The following is a 19,373-nucleotide window of genomic DNA, read 5'->3' as shown; positions in this document are numbered from 1 at the left end:
AGCAAGCCTCCACCAAGGGCCTGTAAAAAACTGCTCATGTACATTGGCTAGAATGGGACTAGTGTCCAAAAACATACGGATTCACTCTGACAATAAGGTGCTCTAGGAGTTGACTGCCTACAGCAAGCAGTTCCTCATATGTTGACCCTATATGGTTGCCCGAGTCTCCTTCGTTGGCTAGTACAGAACAATGACAGGGGAGGGAGGCGCATACGTAATGGTTGACAACTCACCCAAGTGAATCGGTGCCACCGTAAACAATCATGCTACTACCGGTCAAGGAAGGAGCAGAGGTTTCAGTGGAAGGAAAAACTCCATTTGCAGAAGTCTACCTTTGGAGGCAGGGGTTGGGTGTTGCGCGAGCAATGTGTATAAAGTTGACATATTGAAAAAAGTGTTGTCGGGTATGTTAAAGTCAAAAGTTATTGGTACCACACACCGTCACCAACAGAACTGGTCCCCAGGCGGATATACAAACAAGAAGGTGGGGGGGGGGTCGTCGGGTGGAGAGGGAGTAGGAAAGTGAGAGGGTGATGTCCTGTTGGCAGCGCTCAGTTTGGTTTTTATTGTGCGCCAAGCTTGGGTGCAAATATCGATCGATATGAGACCTTGTGTGCTGTTGGTGTGGCTTATGTGTTGATTGTTGTTGCGATGTGGTGAAGTGTGTGTGGCTTGCTGCGCGAGAGGGTGGTTGTGTGTATTGTTGGGAGAGAAGTATGCAGAATGAGTTTTTGGGTTAGTGGGCTATTTAAAAACCCTGGTTTCCTTCCCATCTATTCCTTGTCAGTGATCCATTACTGCCTGTGTTTTGTAGGAGGTGTTAGGACCCCCCCCCCCTTCAAACTGAATGCAGATAACTGGTCAGGCTGATCAGATTTTTTGCAATAGTCGAACTATTGAATTGTAGCGATTTTTAGGCCAAAAAGCACATTTTAGGGTGACATCTTTTAGTGTCAGAATACCTTACGCAGTCGAGGGTCTCTCAGGTATTACACATATTGTGAATATCAAAAATCTAGGCTGAAACAGAAAATGAGTTCTGTTTAAAAGCAGATAGGTCAGCCATTTTGTAATTTAATAGGACATTTAGATTAAGACAAGGTCAGGCAGATTCTAAAATGGATGCCAGAAAACAAGATGTTGGAATTTCACATAGTCATGCTGAAATAATTAAATAATTCTCTAATATCAGTTCATTGAAAGTTCACTAAAGAAGGACATGTCTGGGATTCATATTTAGAACTCCTTGGCAGGAAAGCATGGTATTGCCTGCCAAAATGACTCGACAGCTTGCCAAAATTGCTTTTTCTAGACAAAGGATTTGTAATGAGTTTTTGACTTAATCTTACGCAAGCTAATAGGTTAGGTGCCGGTCAAGTGGGGCATGCCCAGACATGTTATGTGGGCTTGACGATTGACCTTCAAGCCAACCAACCCTGGAATAAATATGGGTTGATCTTTAATTTTCAGACCCAATCAAAATGTATTGTGCAATAAATTATGAAGTTACATGAGCCTTGGAACAGTATAAAAAGGAGCTGATGTTAAGGGCCGTTGCTGTTATTTTCGGATGTCTGAAAAGATGAGGTTTGAAAACCAGTCCAGGTGCCCGTTACTGACTTCTTGCCTTTATGTCCAAACTCTGCATGTCTGATCCTGGGGTGCTAATGCCAGGGAGGGCACTGGGCCCTCCTCTTCAGTTGATTTTGCAGGCCAAGATATTATTGGTTTTTGGGTGAGAAAGGTATGCTGAGGTTTGAGCTATTGGGTTAATGGGTTATTTACAGTCCCTGGTTCCCTTCCTGTCTATTCCTTGTCGATCCATTGCTGCCTGTGTGTACTTTGCAGGCCACTATATTATTGACATATCATCCTTCCCCTTCCATCCTGATCCTTCCCCGATCATTCTTTGATATGACTCTTGCTTTCTATCTTTCAATTGCTAGGATATGCCGTACATTGGTCTTCCTTACTTGAGTAGATGGGTGGTAGCTTAGGGAGATGGGGGAGAGGGGGGGGTGCAAAACAAACAACATCTGTATCCCCTCAGCTTTGTTTAGCTGTGTAAGTGCCCCCTAGGCATTCTTCCTAGTTACGGGGTAAAGAGCCAGGATTTGAGGAGTTTTCTGAACAAGGTGATATGGAGGATCCTCTGAGTTTCCTTTTGTTGTAAAGTTTTTTTCCAAATAGATGTCGCTGTTGGATCTAGGTGGCCTTGTTGGGCGGCGTATGTTTAATTTTTCTCTTAGGAACTCTGCGCCTTGGCCGTGGATAGCTCTGTGCGTTATGCACATTGATTTGAACTTGATTCGCTGTTGTATTGGTAGCCAGTGTACTGTTTTAAATGCTGGTGTGATGGGTACTCTTCGAGGTAATTTCTAGCTGCCGCATTTTGTATGCAAGTTTTTTTTTCTTTTTCTTTTATTTTTTATTATTTTTTTTTTTTTTGGAGTTGTTCTGGCATGCCCAGATATAGACTATTGGCGTAGAATACTCTGGACATGACTAGAGCGATTACGGTGAGCGTTTTGTTAGCGGATGACAGGAATGGTAGGATCCGTTTTCCTGCTTGCAGGAGAAAGAAGCATTTCTTGATTAGAGCATTTACTTGTGGCTCTAGGGTTAGTTGTTGTTCATCAAGACTCCCAGGTTTTTCAAAATCGACGATGGAGCTGGGGTTGGGCCAAGTCCTATTGGCCAGGGGATGTAGTGGTCGTCTTATCTGTTTTTTGTGAAGATCATCATGTCCGTTTTGCGCGGGTAGAATTTGAGGCAGTTCGAGTTCATCCAGTTGTAGATTTCACAGAAGCAGTTCTCCAATGTTGCATTTTATTCTTGTGTGTTTTGTATTTCGCAAACTATTTGTGTGTCGTCAGCTTAGTTCTAACAGGTGAGGCTGTGTCTTTTAATGATCCCGATTAGTTGAGACATGTAGATGTTGAATAATAGTGGGGAGAAGGAAGATCCTTGTGGTGATCTTTGCAAAAGGACTCTTGGGCTGGACTCTCTTGGGCTTCGGCTTGAAAGGTTTGATCCATATGGTTTCTGTTCCGTTTGTTAGGAAGGATTTGATCCATAGTAAGGCGCAATCAGTGATTCCAATTTCTTCCAATCTCATGATGAGGATGTCATGGTTAACTGTGTCAAATGCTGCGGAGAAGTCCAGAAGTATCAGCGCAGTACTCTTGTCCAAGTCTGCATTTGTCTTTATATCATCCCATAGTGAGAGAAGTGACGTTTCCGTTCCTCTCATCGGTCTAAAGCCTTCTTGTGCCTGGTCCAGTAGGTGGTGCTCTTCTATGAAGTCTTCGGTAGTTTTTTATATTTATGTTTCCAGCCGTTTTGTAGGGTGTTGGAGATAGGTCTGTAGTTGAAGAGGTCCTCCACCTTTCCTGTGTCCTTGAGGGGAGGTTTGATTTATGATGATTTGAAGTACTGTGGCACTTTCCCTGTTGACATTTATTTGTATACATCTGTGGGGCAGGGATCTGCAGAGCAACACGTTTTATTGCTTTTGTTTCCAAGTTTGACGAATGTCTCCACTGGTATTTGGGGGAAGCGTCAGAGTTTGTTTGGGCATTCCTCATAGAGATGGGTGGGTTGCACATTATCATCGCATGGTCTGCTTTGTATGGTCTGTTGGATAGTCTTGATTTTGTTTTTGAAATGGTCTGCGAGATCATTGCATAGTTTCTCCGATGGTATTGGAGTATTTTTGCAGCCAGGTGGGTGTTTTATTTCATTTATGATTTTAAAGAGTTCTTTTGGGGTATTTGGTGCTTTGAAGAGTCTGTTGTAGCATTTCCTTTTTGTAGAAGTAGATATGTTGTTTGAGTTTCTTTCCGCAAATGTATTTGATCCTCCATTCTAGTTCAGGTTTTCGATTTTTCCTTTCCATGGTGCCGACTAGTGGGGGGTAAACCATTTTGCTGTTGCTCTTTTGCACGATGGAGAGCGGTTTTTCTTTGGCAATCTCGTCTATCGTCATGATCCAGTTGTGAAGTAATTCTGTTTTTTTGTCCGCGTCAGCTTCGTCAATAGTTGTTGCTTGCGGTTTGTGTTAGGGAGAATTCTCTTTGGGCTGAATTTCCTAACCTAGTGAGTCCCCCAGCAGCTTTGCTGGATTTCTGGAGGTTTTTATTTTCCTCCTGCCAAGAGAGAGACTCTTTTCCTCCCACTCTTGGATAGAATTGATGGTATTCCTTTGACTGGTAATGTGTTTTATGGGGCTATGGGGTCCTTTACTCCATAGGGTCTCATGCATTTTTCTTATGTGTGTTATACAGCACCCTCCGTGCAGTAACACAGGGGTGTCATAATGACACCCCACCATAGACTCCATACCCTGGGACTGACTACTGTCTCCCAGGGCATGTAAAGTCACCATTGGCTTTACTAGTCCCAAATTATTAAGAGAAACCAGTACAAACCATCATATTGTGGACGTACTGGTCGGGGCAATTCGATTGCCCCGGGGTCTGTTAGTCGAGGGGGCATGTCTCCGTCCCCCCTGATCGAGTTTTGGCTGGCGGCAGTGGAAACTACTTTTTATATTCGACCACGAATATTTTCCTATGGGATTTTCCCATTGTTCGAGGCTACCAACTTTAATTATTTAATTCTCATAGCCTCGAACATACCGCCCGTTTATTTAATTAATATTAATTCTCCGGTTGGTATTTTTTTGCCAAGACTCGATTCTAAAATGGCGTTTGTGTTCTCTTCTGTGACTCCAACCCAAGTCGAGCCCTTTGTTCCACTTTTTGGCGGGCTTCTCCACAGAAGCCTCCAAAAGTGGTGCCAATCTGTCTGGGTACCACAGGGGGTGTGGGAGGGGGTTTAGGCACCCTGGACTGAGTTACCGTGGTAACTCAAGTCGCACTCGTGTGATTGGCCCAAGTGGTGAGCCAGCTAGGCTGAGTGAATGGGGATTTTCTGCATAAAAGCAGGGCTTTGGGGACTGGAACTTCAGAAGTCGCCACAGGACCTGAGAATCCGACGAGGGAGAAGCTGAGCCGACCTACCACAACGACACCACCGGTGGAGCCCTGGGGAACCGACTCACCACTTCCTGACGACAGAGAAGATCTCCCGGCTGGAGAGGCTTCTTCCCCTGACTGGTGGGCACAACCAGTTTACCTTTCTTTCTTCGCACCCCAGCCCGGTTTGTGGTCCAACTGCCCGTGCCAAGCATCCCGGCGGCTGGATAGCCACTCACCACTGAACCGCGAATCAACGGACCGCTCCTTGTACCCGAGAAACTCTGCGGCTGGTTTCCTCCCTGGCAGTGCAACGGGCCCCTGTCTTCCTCCACGACGAGATCCTCTCTTCCCCAGGACGATGCACCGACTTGCACCCGCTGCCAGGAACAACTGCCCCCGCTGGAGCGTTCTCACCACTTTAAGGTACTGTGTCCGCCATGCCTCCCTTTCTAAAGATTGCAACAGGGTAATAATAACTCCTTAACCTTCTGGACTGGGCTGGCCGCCTTGACCCTCTAACTGGCCCCTTTTCTTTGATCCAACTTCTTTTTGAACCATTACAAGACTTTTGTGCACTGCAACCGTGTGACCTTGGACACATTTCGTTTGGATCCTCTTAAAGCGGATCCGGCCTACTAACTCTGAATTCACGGTTTTACTTTGCCTTCCTCTCTTGCTATGTTCTGGTAAGTGTTGGGATCTGTTTCAATTTGTTCTCTGCTTTTCTCTCCCTTTTTAAAAACAAACTATTAGAGTGCCATCTACGTTACGCACTCACCGCTGTCTGAAAATAAGTGGGGCTTTACTTAAGACTTGTCTCTAATATTCTTTTAAGGGAGTGTATATCTTTTAGTGACCGTGTTTTTGAATTGCTTACTATTAGTGCCTGTGTGTTTTCTAGATGTGGTTTTAAATAAATAATGATATCTCTTTTACACCAAGCCCTGGTCAGTGTTTACTTGTTCTATTGTGTTCTTTTGACCCATTGTGAATACTCTGTATACTGCCCAACTCTTCTTGAGGGAAGTCCGACTGCTCAGCCACAGCTACCAAGTGAATCTGTGTGGTACAGACTGCTACCAAGTGGGTTTACTGCCAAACACCTGTGGTCCTAAATCTTTTGCAGTGGTCCCAGAGGGAACTGCACAGGTTTCTGCCTAACAGTTTGCCAATTTCCAGTAATTCACTTAAGTTCCAATTTTTGAAAGTTCTCCAATTTTTGAAAGTTCTCCAGTTTCTTTTCATGATGATCAGCGGCTTGTCCCGTTTAATTATTGGTGTGGCCAGTGCGATTACGAAGGGAATGAGGAGGTGGTCGCTCCAGAGGATTTGAATTGGCGGCGCTGTGGTAATTAATTGTTTGTTAACGAAGATTGCGTCGCATGACCTGCCGTGTGGGTGGCTACTTGATGTAATGTCATTTTTGCTAGTTGGCAGGCTAGAGATTTTTGTGTGTTAATGGTTTCTTCGTCGAACCAAATGTTAAAGTCACCGAGGATAATCAGGAGATTGTGCTCGATGACCAGGTTGGTGATTGCTTCCGTGAAGGAGACTACGAAGTTTGCATCGTAAGTTGGTGGTCTATAGATCAGTATGAATGTAAGGTTTATTCCGAGGTTTGTTGATAGGTGAAGAATAAGATTCACAGTTAATGTTTAGTGGATCTTCCAGTTTAATTTCTAGGTGCCCCTTGTGGATTATTGCCAGACGCCACCTCTTTTCGTTTTCCTGTTTGCTTGGACGCATTTGAAGTTATCAGGCCGGCAGCTATTGAGAGTGATCTTGTAATTGTCATCTAGCCATGTTTCAGTTACGAATAGGATGTAGATACCTCCGTCACTTAGGAGGTCGTAGATTTCTGAGGCATGTTTGGACTTTGACCTTGCGTTGATTAGATTGCAATGGATCCTTTCGGTATGGTTCGGTTTATTTGTCGTAACCCGTTTTAATTTGTCGGTGTTCCTTTGGGGTGCTTCTGTGTTGATTTCGGTTGGTTGAGGTTCCGTGGATGCTGCTTCGTCATTGAATCAGTCTGTTAAATTGATGGGCGGATTGTTGACATCTTCTATGGTTTCACATGAATATCGTTAGTGCCCTTTGGTTCTTGCGATATATGAAGGGCATGGTTCGGTATCATCCCATTCTCTTCTTGGGTCTTTCTGTCTTTTTTTCCGTTGCTCGGGGGGAGTTCTTTGCTCGTCTGAAGATGTTCAGGTCATTGAAATATATCGAGCTTCTGCGGTTGTGGCGAGGTATGGTGTAAGGTATAACGATTTTTCTCCAGTGAGGTTTGTTCTGTTGGTTATATTATTTGGTGGGGTTTGTTCTGTGTTCAAGGCAGCATCAATTGGCAGATGAGTCTGTGTGTCCATATTAGTTCTTACATGTGCCTGCACCGTTTGACGGCGTCAGATTCTGCTTCGGGGCATTTTGGGTCTTCGGTGCTAATAGTTGGAGTCCGGTCGTTGAGTCTTAGGGTCGAGACTATGCTGTTTTTTTTTTGCCTTTCCTGCTGCCTGCCAGTCCTCTTTCTGTGGTAACTGCTTTGCTGTTTAGAAACCCATAGACTCCGCACAGCGGCCATGGAGTCCGGTCGCTGAGTCTTAGGGTCTCTGTGGGCTCTAGACTACAGGGACACGGCCGTGCGACGTGCGACGTGGCAAAGATCCACTCTATACATCTACCATCTAAATTGAAGATGCCCAATATAACCGGACCAAGAACTAGACTACGCGGAAAGATCCGGCGGTTCCAGCCAGCATGTCAACACCGCCGTTGGGACAAGCAAAGATTGAACAAACCATGCCCAAACTACAACATCGGAAGAGAGAACCTGCCGAATCGAAGGCGAGTGGTCACGAGGGTCCGACAGAGCAAAGAGAACCTCCCTTCCCCCTCCCTGACCTTTAGAGCAGAGAATTCTACAGCTCATGTAGCTGACAACGCATTGGAGAAAGCAAATGAGAAAGCAAATGAGTCTGCCCCCTGTTCGAAGTTGCCTTTGTTAACAACTAATAATGCTTCACCAAATGATAATAAAGTGGAGAATACCCCCTTGCCCACAGTCCCACACAGTCCGAGCACTCAGTTTCAAGTTAAAACTGCAAGAGTCTGTACAATCCAGTTCCACTAGTCTTTTGGGGACAAAAGAGATAACAGGAGAGTGCAACTCTCAATCAACAGAAACTCTGATGCTTGCATCGCAAGCGCCACCGGGAAGTAGCGAACAACTTGATTCGATCACTGAAGCGAAGGCCACTAAACAGTCGGGCTTAACGCCACAGTTGGATGTACACGAGGTGACGGCAACACCACAAGAAAAAGAACCAAATGAGCGGAGAACCGCAGAACTGTGCGCCAATGATATACAGCCGAGGCATGCTGGCTCGCCACATCTTACCTCACGTCTTAACATGGCTAAACACCTTTAAGCGCCCCACTTGCTTCGGAGGCCTCTCGCAGGACTGCCTTAGCGTTTGGCCAGTACTCAGTCCCGCTGACCAACTGGTTTGAGATAAGAAGAACTGTGACAAGATAAGAAAAAGCTCTGTTGTCGAGGCAAAACTGGTTACAAACACAAGCGAAGAAAATAAAAATTGAAGTGATTACGTCTCAGATACCTCAACCACTTAATCCACAAGCTGCTCGGTTATCTTTAGGTATAACAGAAATTGAATCTTTGGTGAGATGTGTGGCATAAGGAGGAAAGACCCCAACTCACCTCAACACCGGCCGACAGAGGATCCCACCTTAAGAACCAGGTCCCCTACCAGAATGGTCTATTGGACAAGATTGACAGGCCACACATACGTTTCCAACATGAAAGAGAGCTCTAAGGGGAATCCAAGATTGAGCAGGAAAATCACTCAGCACAAAGAGAACACATGTCAATGTGAGCAGCCAGATGGCCGCAGCCATGAGCACATACCTACCACGATGAGCGACCTCGAGAACCTGCTGATTGCAACGACTTCACAATCAATACCATTTCTAAAGCTACACAAAACAAATGTGGAATCTATTAAAGACCAAGCCACTTTGTTGTCTTTAATACATACAAAACAGATACATCTGGGAAACGTTATCACGTTTGTTTAGAGGCGACTAGATACAAAAGCTGAAGTGCGCCGGATATGGCAATCAAGGCTGTTCGATATTGCAAGTGCAGATCAGGTCGAGAAAACAATAACCTCCTTGACGGCTTGGATGAAAAGATCAGCACCAAACCAGATACAGATAAGGGCCAACATAGTTGACAACAATGTGCCCAAATGTTCTGGGACAGAGATGCTGCAAATACCACCCATTGGGAATCGAATTTTAGAGCCGGAAAAGGGCCCATTTGCTGAGTTGATGGTGAACCCTATAAGCCAACTGAGACCGATGAACGCCCCAGCAACTACGAGCTCATCAGTAGATCAGCGGCGACCTTTGAGATTTTTGCGCAATCCAGACAGCCCTCGCCAACTAATAGATCTAAAGAAAAAGGGGAAAAATCCAATAAAAGACAAAACAGGATCTCACGCCTTCTTAAGGAAATTATCAATTCCACGAGTGGAACACCCTAATGAGTTGACTAACAAAGGCTCTGGCAAACCACCTGCAGCAGAGGGAAAGATCGACTTGCCAGTGCCTAATGCGAATGAAAACCAGACACATGCTCGAGAAGCTCTAGTCCTTGAAGAAAAGTTACAACAAGAAGAGCTATTGAAACTTCGACACACACGGATGACTCAACAATGCCTGAAATCGATTTGAAGATTGATAATTCTAGATCAATATCATCAAGACCTCTCAATGCAATCAATCTCAACAGACTTCTCCTGTGGGGCGATCTCAGTGCCAGCAAATTCAATAGACCTCTCTTGTGAAGATATCTCGGAGGATGACTTAGAATGCTACATGGTACAACAGCCAGTGATGGACCTGAGAGATGACGAGCAAGAATTGTCACCAACCATCAATTAGACCGAAACAGACACAAGAGGGGTAAGAGGTGCGCAATCCAACAGGGATAGTATATAGATCCCTGGAGATATGCAACTTCCAGTATTTATGGACCCACAAACCCCTAGGGAGAAATACATCGTTAGTCTAGCACAATTTGATATAAGAAAAGAACGGCTGATACTGAACGGAACAAACGCTCTACGGTTGTTCCAAGTGATACCCCAACTGAAAAGTATACGATCAGGAGATATTAAATTAGTATTGTTTTTGGGTGAAGATAGCCTCGATAAAGTAGAGAATGAGTTACAAAATAAGCAAACATTGAACTTAATCATACAACTGCAGGCTTATTTCCATCGCCTAGGGTTCCATTGTGCAAAAGCATACTTTCCCCTCCGACAGAGCAGGAGAGACAGCGTCCTATGAAACAAGAAGCTCAGGTGGCACATTCTAAGATTAAGACAAATGAAGAAATGTCGAGATGCTCAACATCATATGAAGATCCTCGATCGTCATCAACAGCCCACCAAAACAACTGGAGAAGAATAAATATTGCAAGATCTAACATGACTAAACACTACGTATGTAGAGACATGGAAGACGATGTGGAAAAATGGTCACCAAGTAAGAAAAATTTCTCAAAACCATCAGCCTCTCCAGCAATAAGTGAGTGGTTGATTTGCTCATGGAATTCCAGAGGGCACAGGCATCTATTCCAACAAGCAAACACAGAACTTGAGAATTTTCATATAATATGTTTACATGAAACATGATTTGTCACACAACCAATCTGAGAGGGTTTCATTACCCTCTTGAATCCTGCCATCCAACAAACTTTAGAAAGACCAGCTCCGGACCTGCCGTCAATGATTCAAGTCGACTCTAACTGGACCATAATTACCACCACAAACCTAAACTCATGGGCCCAGTGTACCATCCTACAAAGGCCGAATGCCAATTTGGAGAATCAATTCTATCCAAAAAGAACACAAGCAAAAAGCATCTTGGGAATACTAAACTAGTATTGGAATCCCATAGCCATGAACGAAGAGATCTTCATTGATTTTGTCTTTACAGCCATTGATGAAGCCAGTGACAAATATTGCAATAACGAATTTATCATCTGGTAGAGCAAGAAGATCGTCTAAAGAAATTGCATTGAGAATCCTGACACTAACAGGCAAAGTTAAAGAAGAGAACAGCGAAATGATACCAACTTGGATGCAGCGATCTTCTCAAGCAATAATTGAATATATATATTGCCTCAAATACTGGAGGTGATTAAAAAAACGTAAACTATCACCACAACCAAGAGTGATCACCATAAATACACTTACATGGTCAGGAGCCAGTCGCCCAAAGAAAAAAGAAGACCAGCTCCCTGAGTTGGAGCTCAATTCAGCAATGAATAGGCTGCGTCTAAAACCAAATCAAATCTCTAATCTATCTGATCATTTTGAACAGACAAAGAGGGGACCGAAAAACTGAACTATGAATGGTTACTCTGCCCATTTCAAAAGAAAGTGAATCTAAAAGAAAGGCCTAAAATAATACATAGGCACCAATAACACAGTCAAATTATCAACAAAAAAAGAAAAATGATATGCATTCTATTGACGTCAAAGAATGAAGATCAATTCAGGTTGATAAAACTGGAAAAACAGCGATATAACAACTGGCTGAAAATGACCAGACATACCTTACTACAAGCTAATGCAGAAACTATGCTTGAAACTTTAAACAAAAACACAAGACCGCTATGGAGCCTCCTAAATCCAACAGTAAAGGCACAAGAGTTCCTAATTCTAAACGTAATCAAAGCTAAGTAGATAGAGCATTTTACCTTCTTATATAAAAAGAGGAACCTGGACATCACTGACACCATGCAGGATTCAGCCAAAAAATAAAATTTAAATTTTGATCGGACAAATATTTTAAAAATAATAAATAACCTAAACATGTCCCGAGCCCCAGCCCCTGATGGCCTATCCAATGCAATCTTCAAGCAAGCGCCCGAACTGTGGATGAATATCACTACGCAAATGTTCAGTTTAACTGCAGAACTGAATCAGATTCCGAACACTTGGAGGACAGCCACTTTTATCCCAATGTATAAGCAGGGAGACAAAAAGGATCCGGTCAATTATAGACCTATCACCCTGCTGGACCCTTGGGAAAGATTTTTGCTACCTTTTGTTAAACAAACTTACCAACTGGGCAAAAACCAATAAGAGATTTGCAGTTAGACAAACAAGCTTTGTCCAAAAAGTAGGAACCAACGTGAACTTATTTTTACTAAATCTCAAACAAGAAGCCATCATGACCAAAGCAGCAATCTTCGCAGCATTTGTCGATCTTCATTTAGCGTTCAATGAAGTAAACGGGCAACTACTCTGGAACAAACTAGAGACATCATCAAACCTATAAAACTGTTATATTCCAAAACGAAGATAAAGGGCCTCATTACGACCCTGGCGCTAAACCATGGTGCTATTAGCACCATGGTCCATGCCGGGGTCCGCCATGGTGAATGGCAGAATTACCACCCCATTCCAAGGTTGGCGGGGCGGTAATTCCCCATTCACCATGGGCCCTTCCCCATTCCCATTTTTGCCCCATAGGGCTCAATGGGGAAGGCGCCACGTACGGTGCCGCAAATTGCGGCACCGTACTTAGCACCAAGGTCCCTTTGCGGCACCCTACTTTAACACCTGCTAGAAGCAGGCGTTAAGGTCGGGTCCGCAAAGGGAACTCGTAATCAGGCGTTAAGGGTTTAACGGCGCCAACACCTTTTACGGCGCCGTTAAACCCTTAACGCCAGGGTCGTAATGAGGCCCAAAGTCAGGATGACGATTCTAACATCGCCCATAGAGACGGGGAACGGTCTAAAGCAGGGCTGCCCCCTTGCGGTGACCCTATTTAATCTGTTTGCATCCGACATTGAAGAAGAAATGTGCTCAACGAGATTAAACCCACCCAAACTTAACTCTGTTGCACGCCCCATGATGATGTATGCAGACGATTTGTTCTATTAGATAAAACAACCAGCGGGCTACAACAAAGCCTGATGATGATGATGATGAAACGATATATGGGTAGAAATGATTTAAAAGTCAACACTGCAAAAACAAAAATCATGCCTCTCACTAAAATACAATGTAAGAAAGCAAGACAACCAATTCCAACCCTGGCAGGCAAACCTCTCACAGTAGTTACGTTTAAATATCTAGGAGTTTTTGTAAACCGCTCAAAAGCAAAAACAGAATGGCATGATTATTTGATAACAAAGACAACATTTTAGCACGTCAAGGAAAATACTTACATTCCAAATTTGGTAAATTTTCCTTTAAACCCATTGTTGCCTTTTATAAACAGAAAGTGGTATTGAGCCTGACATATGGAAGTGAAACGATGATAAACCTCCCCATGACCATCTGGCAAAAACGTGAAGCTATATTTTGGAGGAAAAAGTTGTTGCTTCAGTCATCTTTCCCCATGCCAATAATCAGGAATGAAGTAGCAACACAATCACTGGTGTCGATGGTGGTGTGGAAACAAATAAACTTATCGTTAAGTGATGAACGACGAGGAAATCTCAGCAATCGAAATTCTGCGCAAAAATGAGAATGCTCTGTTTAACAAACCATTGATTGCATGGAAATCCGAAATGGAAAAAAGACACTAAGAAATGAAGATATGCCACTAGAAATGTTGCTAAACCGCCCCAGTATGCCAAACCTAAGATCTGACAATATGAAAGGATTAAGACGCTCGCAGAAAAACCAAAGTACCACTGGAATTTGCATTGGAACGCTGAAACAAGAGCCATAACCAACTTCCAACATATCTTGTACTGTTCCCAGACAATGCAATTCGAGATACGTATTTAAGATTGCGTCTAAATATCCCACCGACATGATCCGGAATGGCAAAAAAAGAAACAACTTCCATCATCCTCACAATACTGCAGGTTTTGCAACAAGACGGAATCCATAAAAACAATCCATCACATCATCATGGAGAGTCCTGCAATGGTAGAAAACTATAACATTTTAATATAAAAAAATAAAAAATAATTTAAAAAAAATGGGTTGTTACATGTTCCTGCACCCTTTGTCAGCGTCAGATTCTGCATCGGGGCATTTTGGGTCTTCGGTGGTAAGAGTTGGTTTGGGTATTGAGTTTACAGGGCAGTTACCCACCTACTGTGCCTTGTGCTGGGATAATGTTGAGTTTCTCCACTTGTGTTGTGATTCTTGTATGCTCTCCGAGGGTGGTTGTCTTTCCTGTCTGTAGGGTTGGGGGGTTCCTCTTTCTATGGGAGGGCTATCTAGGGAGGTATGGAAGTACTATGCGTTGGTCATCTGGCTGGTTGAAAAGGAGAGTTATGGGGTGCAGGTTAACCAGCGTAGTGACTATGGTTGTAATTACTAGCTATAAGTGGCTGCTGTGTGAATTATGGGTGTGGGGGACCTAGGAATCAGTTATTGTCTGTACTGATGGAATACCTAGAGGTTTGGAATGACAGGATAATGGGGATCCTAGGGTTTCACCAGTGGTTTACAAAGAGATAGTACTCTTGGATTTGGAGTGTCAGAGTGTGGGGATTAAAACCATGATTCCTGACTCCTAGACAAAAAGGACACTGTCTTATGCTTCAGTGGAGTGGCACACAGTAGTTAAACACCTAGATATGGGAGAAAGGTCTAGGTTTCACTGAGTGATAAGCAACGGCCGCAACACTAAGATTCGAGCCACCTGGACAGTGGGAGAGACCTAGGTTTCACAGGATGGCAGGCAGTAATGGAAACACCTAGATTTGCGACACCTAGAAATTGGAAAGGCCTAGGTTTCACAGAACGGCTGGCAGCAACCAAAACACCTAGGTTCCAGACACTGATCAGGGAGTGGTGGGACGCAAAAGGACAAATGGGGTCCAACAGAGCCCAGGGGCCAACACTCACCTGCGAATGCGTTGCGGCGGGAGAGAGGCATATGCCTCACCATGCAGTTTGAGTACAAGAAAAAAGAAAACACTCCTAGATCCGAGAACCCTGTATAGTGGGAGAGAGGCCTAGGTTTCATAATGCAGTTTGGGTACAAGAGAAAACACCTACATCCGAAAATCCTGTATAGTGGGAGAGGCGCCTAAGTTTTACAATGCAGTTCGAGTACAAGAGAAAACACACCTAGATTTGAGGGTCCTGCTGGGCTCTCATAGTTTCGTTATGCGGTTTTGCTAGGAGCTGCGATTTACAGCCCTATTGTTAGACAAGAGTTTGCCAATACGCAGCAATTCACGCTCATGTTGGAAATGTTAACTGTGATGGGTCATATGCTTTAGTGCTAAGGCCTCACCACAGCTCACAGAGCTTGTTGCAACAATCAAAAAAAAGGTGAAACAAATACTTTTAACAATGCACAAAGCTGCCTCCATGTTTGACATGCCGGAAAGTTGTAACTACACGTTAATTTACAGAACGCAAAACATGCTGCATACCAGTTTCAAATAATGAAAAAGTGACTTATTGATAGCGCAAACAACCCACAAACTACTATACAGACACTGTTTATCTCAGTGTCGCATGTCATTAGGGCAGCCAGCCATACCTTCTGTAAACATCACACGAATCAATCACTAAATAGAAGTACACTTTTGTCCACCAAGTTTGTCAACTCTATTACTTGCTCATTATAAATCAGTGCAGTTCACATATTTTGATATATACATAATTTGCCATACGTGAATATATTATGCTTTGTAGAACGAGCAATGCATTTTAAACCTCATGCTTGTCAGAATTGCTTTGTATTCCTTTTGCAGATTCCTATTGTTCCCTTTCGCCCTTTCAGAGAGAATTTTTACTCAAACATGTTTCTACAAAAACGTCACACATTGTCATGTTGATTTACCATGTGGTTTGGCACTTTAGAAGTTTGCTTTATGCTTTATTGAACAGATAGTACGAGCAGAGCAGTCAACTGACTCGTGGGTTTGGCCTACAATAAAGACCTTAAGGCTGCAAAATGTGTCAGTAAAACCCGCGAGCGGGACAGGCTGAGAAAAAGGTCAACACTTGCTTAACTGATGATCCTTTTACATGCAAAGCAAGCCTTTCATCTCTGTACAATGGCTTTGCTGAGGCCTGCTTCTGCCAGTCACTGAGCTTTGCCCTTATGTGACCTACTAACGTAAGCAGACGTCACAGCCCAGAAATCTATAGCCTTGATGTCACATCTCCAATAAAAAAAACAGGATGTGGGTGCTTTGGGGTCAGGCACACAAGTTATTGGTGAGGTTGCGTTCAAAAAATGGCAATATAAGATTTCTGAAAATAAACCATGCACTGATATACAAGTATTTACAAGTGCGTTAATTGCAAGTCCATGTAATTGCGTTTGTCCCATCACAACATATATTACTGATGTTTCAATGTGTCAAGAAATTGACTGCTAGTGAACACACATTCCCAGAACATTTTTGCCCAAGATCACAAGGCACTCCAGTGCACTTTCATCCCTTCTAAATAACTATCAAATGGTAACTCAAAATTACAATGCAGTGCACACTTTGCTGAGTGACACAAAAAGGTTAAAGTGCTTGTCGTCAAACAAAGCACAAATTACAGTCAACTAAGGAACTGTCACCGCTATTGGGTCAAATACACTATTACAAAAAAAGTAAACACAAGGGAACTGCTCTTTTCTAATTTGTATTCAATTGTCTTCAATATAGCGGGTTGTCAGCACATTTTGTCCTTTAAGTGAGGTGGGCAGACCTATGCATATTTTTTTTTAGAGTGCAGGTTATTTGGAGTGTGGACAACGCATAAGTGACCCTCAAGCCCACTGAAAAGTTGTCATGTAGAAGTACGAGGGTAGCTTTTCAAGAAAAACAGTGCAGAACGCATTGATGTAAAATTAAAAAATGGGCTTGGAAGTGACTTAATCTACTCACTGAATTACAACTGCAGACCCAGTAAATCTGGGCTACAAAACCAGCTTCCCCAGGTGACCAAATGTGTGGTCGACAAGTACTTCAAACGTACAACAGTCACACTGAAGTATAGCTAGTGCTTCATTTAAAAGTACATGATAGCGTTCTGGTTCCCAAATCGCTGTGCTCTCCTTGTAAAGAGGGCAAATCAGTTGTTGGGGAAAACTCAAAAACCCTCCATTCTCCCAATACTATTAAACTACGCCCTCTCCAAATGCCTTCCATACATGTGTTTATGTTGCTAGATTAAAATGGCAGGGTATTAGATAACAGAGCAGGTTGCAATCCTTTGCTTTACACACGTTAATGGCATGAGCAACGGACTGGACTATAGCAGCTCTCCAAGTGTGGCGCACACTATTTGTTACCAACGTTTTAGACGCCTATCTTTAAGATACAAATAAAACCGCCCACGCACTGCTCATACAGCTATAAAGACATCTCACAAATGATCATAACGTTTTATAAGGAACTTGAATAACGGATGTCTCCAACAACAGCTCTACCTCGAAGGGGGTAAATAAGGAAAGAAAACAACGGACCACGATAGCTGCACACTTCAACTCACGCACGGAAAACGGGCGTTTAGGCAACTGCCACTCACCATGCCTGATGCTCACCACCGCATGTCGGGATGGGTATCGGAGAAGTTTGAGCCACCAGTTTGGCGGTAAGCGCTACTTCTCACTAGAGAAACGGACCTAGCAACGCCTCTACCTCACACGTCTAAAGAGTAGTTCCCATCCGAGAAGCGGACCATAGCAACGGCTCGCCCCCTCTGCTTCACGTGACTTCACGTCATCATTGTGCTTTTTCCAAGCAATGAATCGGTTCTGGAGCATAATTTCAGCGAGCGCTGAGCGAAATGCGGAAAGGCTGTGGCTGCCGGTGTAAGTGGGCATTTTCCTCGGGATACACGTTTCTATATAAACCCTGGAGCGTCTGACTTTGTCTTGTCCCTCGTAATTTTTCAGGGAGGGAACCCGGAAGGCACTGGCTGCTGTATGCAGAGCAGCAACAGCGATCCGTGTGCTCTTGGCTGGCTGAGAATACAATTTGCATTTTCTTCGGGATACCGTGAACGAACGTTCCTGCACGACACTAGGTTGAGTCGGGGAGCGGAAAATTACATTTACTTTAAAAAAATCATGCTCAGCTTGTGTCTGGAGGAAGGGATAGGGACACCAGTGTGGGTCCGGAGGGAGGGATAGGGACACAGTGGTGTGGGTCTGTAGGCAGGGATAGGGACACAGTGGTGTGGGTCTGGAGGGAGGAACAGGTACACAGTTATGTGGATCTGGAGGGATGGCTATGATACAGTGGTGTGGGTTGGGAGGGATAGGGTACAGTGGTGAGGGTATGAAGGGAGGGATAGAACACAGTGGTGTGGGTCTTGGGGGATGGTTGAAGACACAGTGGTGAGGCCTCGAGGGATGGTTGGGGTTGGAGACACATTGGTGTGGGTCTGGAGGGATGGTTGGGGACACATTGGTGTGGGTCTGGAGGGAGGGATAGGGACACAGTGGTGTGGGTCTGGAGGGAGGAATAGGACACAGTGGTGTGGGTCTGGAGGGAAAGGATACAGTGGTGTGGGTTGGGAGAGATAGGGTACAGTGGTGTGGATTTGGAGGGAAATGGTACAGTGGTTTTGGTCTGGAGGGAGGGATATGGTACTGTGGTTTTGGTCTGGAGGGAGGGATAGGGTACAGTGGTGTGGGTCGGGAGGGATAGGGGCACAGTGGTGTGGGTCTGGGGAAGGGATGGGAACACAGTGGTGTGGATCGGGTACAGTTGTTTTGGTCTGGAGGGAGGGATGGGGACACAGTGGTGTCGGGTGGGATAGGGACACAGTGGTGTGGGTCTGGGGGGAGGAATAGGGTACAGTGGTGTGGGTCTGGAGGGATGGTTGGGGACACAATATTGTGGGTCTGGAGAGAGGGTTGGGGAAACAGTGGTGTGGGTCTGGAGGAAGGGATGGGGGCACATTGGTGTGGGTTTGATGGAAGGGATTGGGACATTGCTCTGTGTCTGGGGAGGGATGGTTCATCCAGGTTTGGGGCTGGAGGGCAGGATGGGGGCATCTTGCTTTGCGGATGGAGAGATGGGTGCATCTTGGTGGGGTCTGTAATGGATGGGGGTACATTGGTGTTGGTCTGCAGGGAGGGATGGGGCATCCTGGTTTGGGTCGGATGGGGACATCAGTGTGGGTCTGGATGGAGGGGATGGGGGCACATTGGTGTGGGTTTGATGGGAGGGACAGGCACATTGGTCTGGGTGAGGGTATGTGGCACATGTGTGTGGGTCTGGGGAGGGATAAGGGCATATTGGTGTGGATGGCGGGATGGGTGCATCTTACTGTGTGGATAAAGGGATGATGGGATCTGCAGTGGATGGTGGCACATTGGTGTTGGTCTGGAACATGTATCGGGCATCTGTTGGTCTGG

General features: G+C 44.6%; 1 protein-coding gene across 3 annotated transcripts in view; it reads right to left on the bottom strand.

Annotated features, from left to right (window-relative positions):
* Nucleotides 1-17,661, bottom strand: part of TIMELESS (timeless circadian regulator) — a 1,506,051-nt gene extending 1,488,390 nt beyond the window's left edge. For all 3 annotated transcript variants that reach the window (XM_069653695.1, XM_069653693.1, XM_069653694.1), the window contains exon 1: nt 17,534-17,661. The gene's annotated coding sequence lies outside the window, so the exon portion shown is untranslated. The remainder of the gene's footprint in view (nt 1-17,533) is intronic.
* Nucleotides 17,662-19,373: the final 1,712 nt, after the last annotated feature.

Source organism: Ambystoma mexicanum, chromosome 3q, assembly GCF_040938575.1.
Source record: "Ambystoma mexicanum isolate Mex_15411 chromosome 3q, UKY_AmexF1_1, whole genome shotgun sequence".
Lineage (NCBI taxonomy): Eukaryota > Metazoa > Chordata > Amphibia > Caudata > Ambystomatidae > Ambystoma > Ambystoma mexicanum.
The sequence above is the reverse complement of the archived record's forward strand: the minus strand, read 5'-3'. Positions and strand labels throughout refer to the sequence as shown.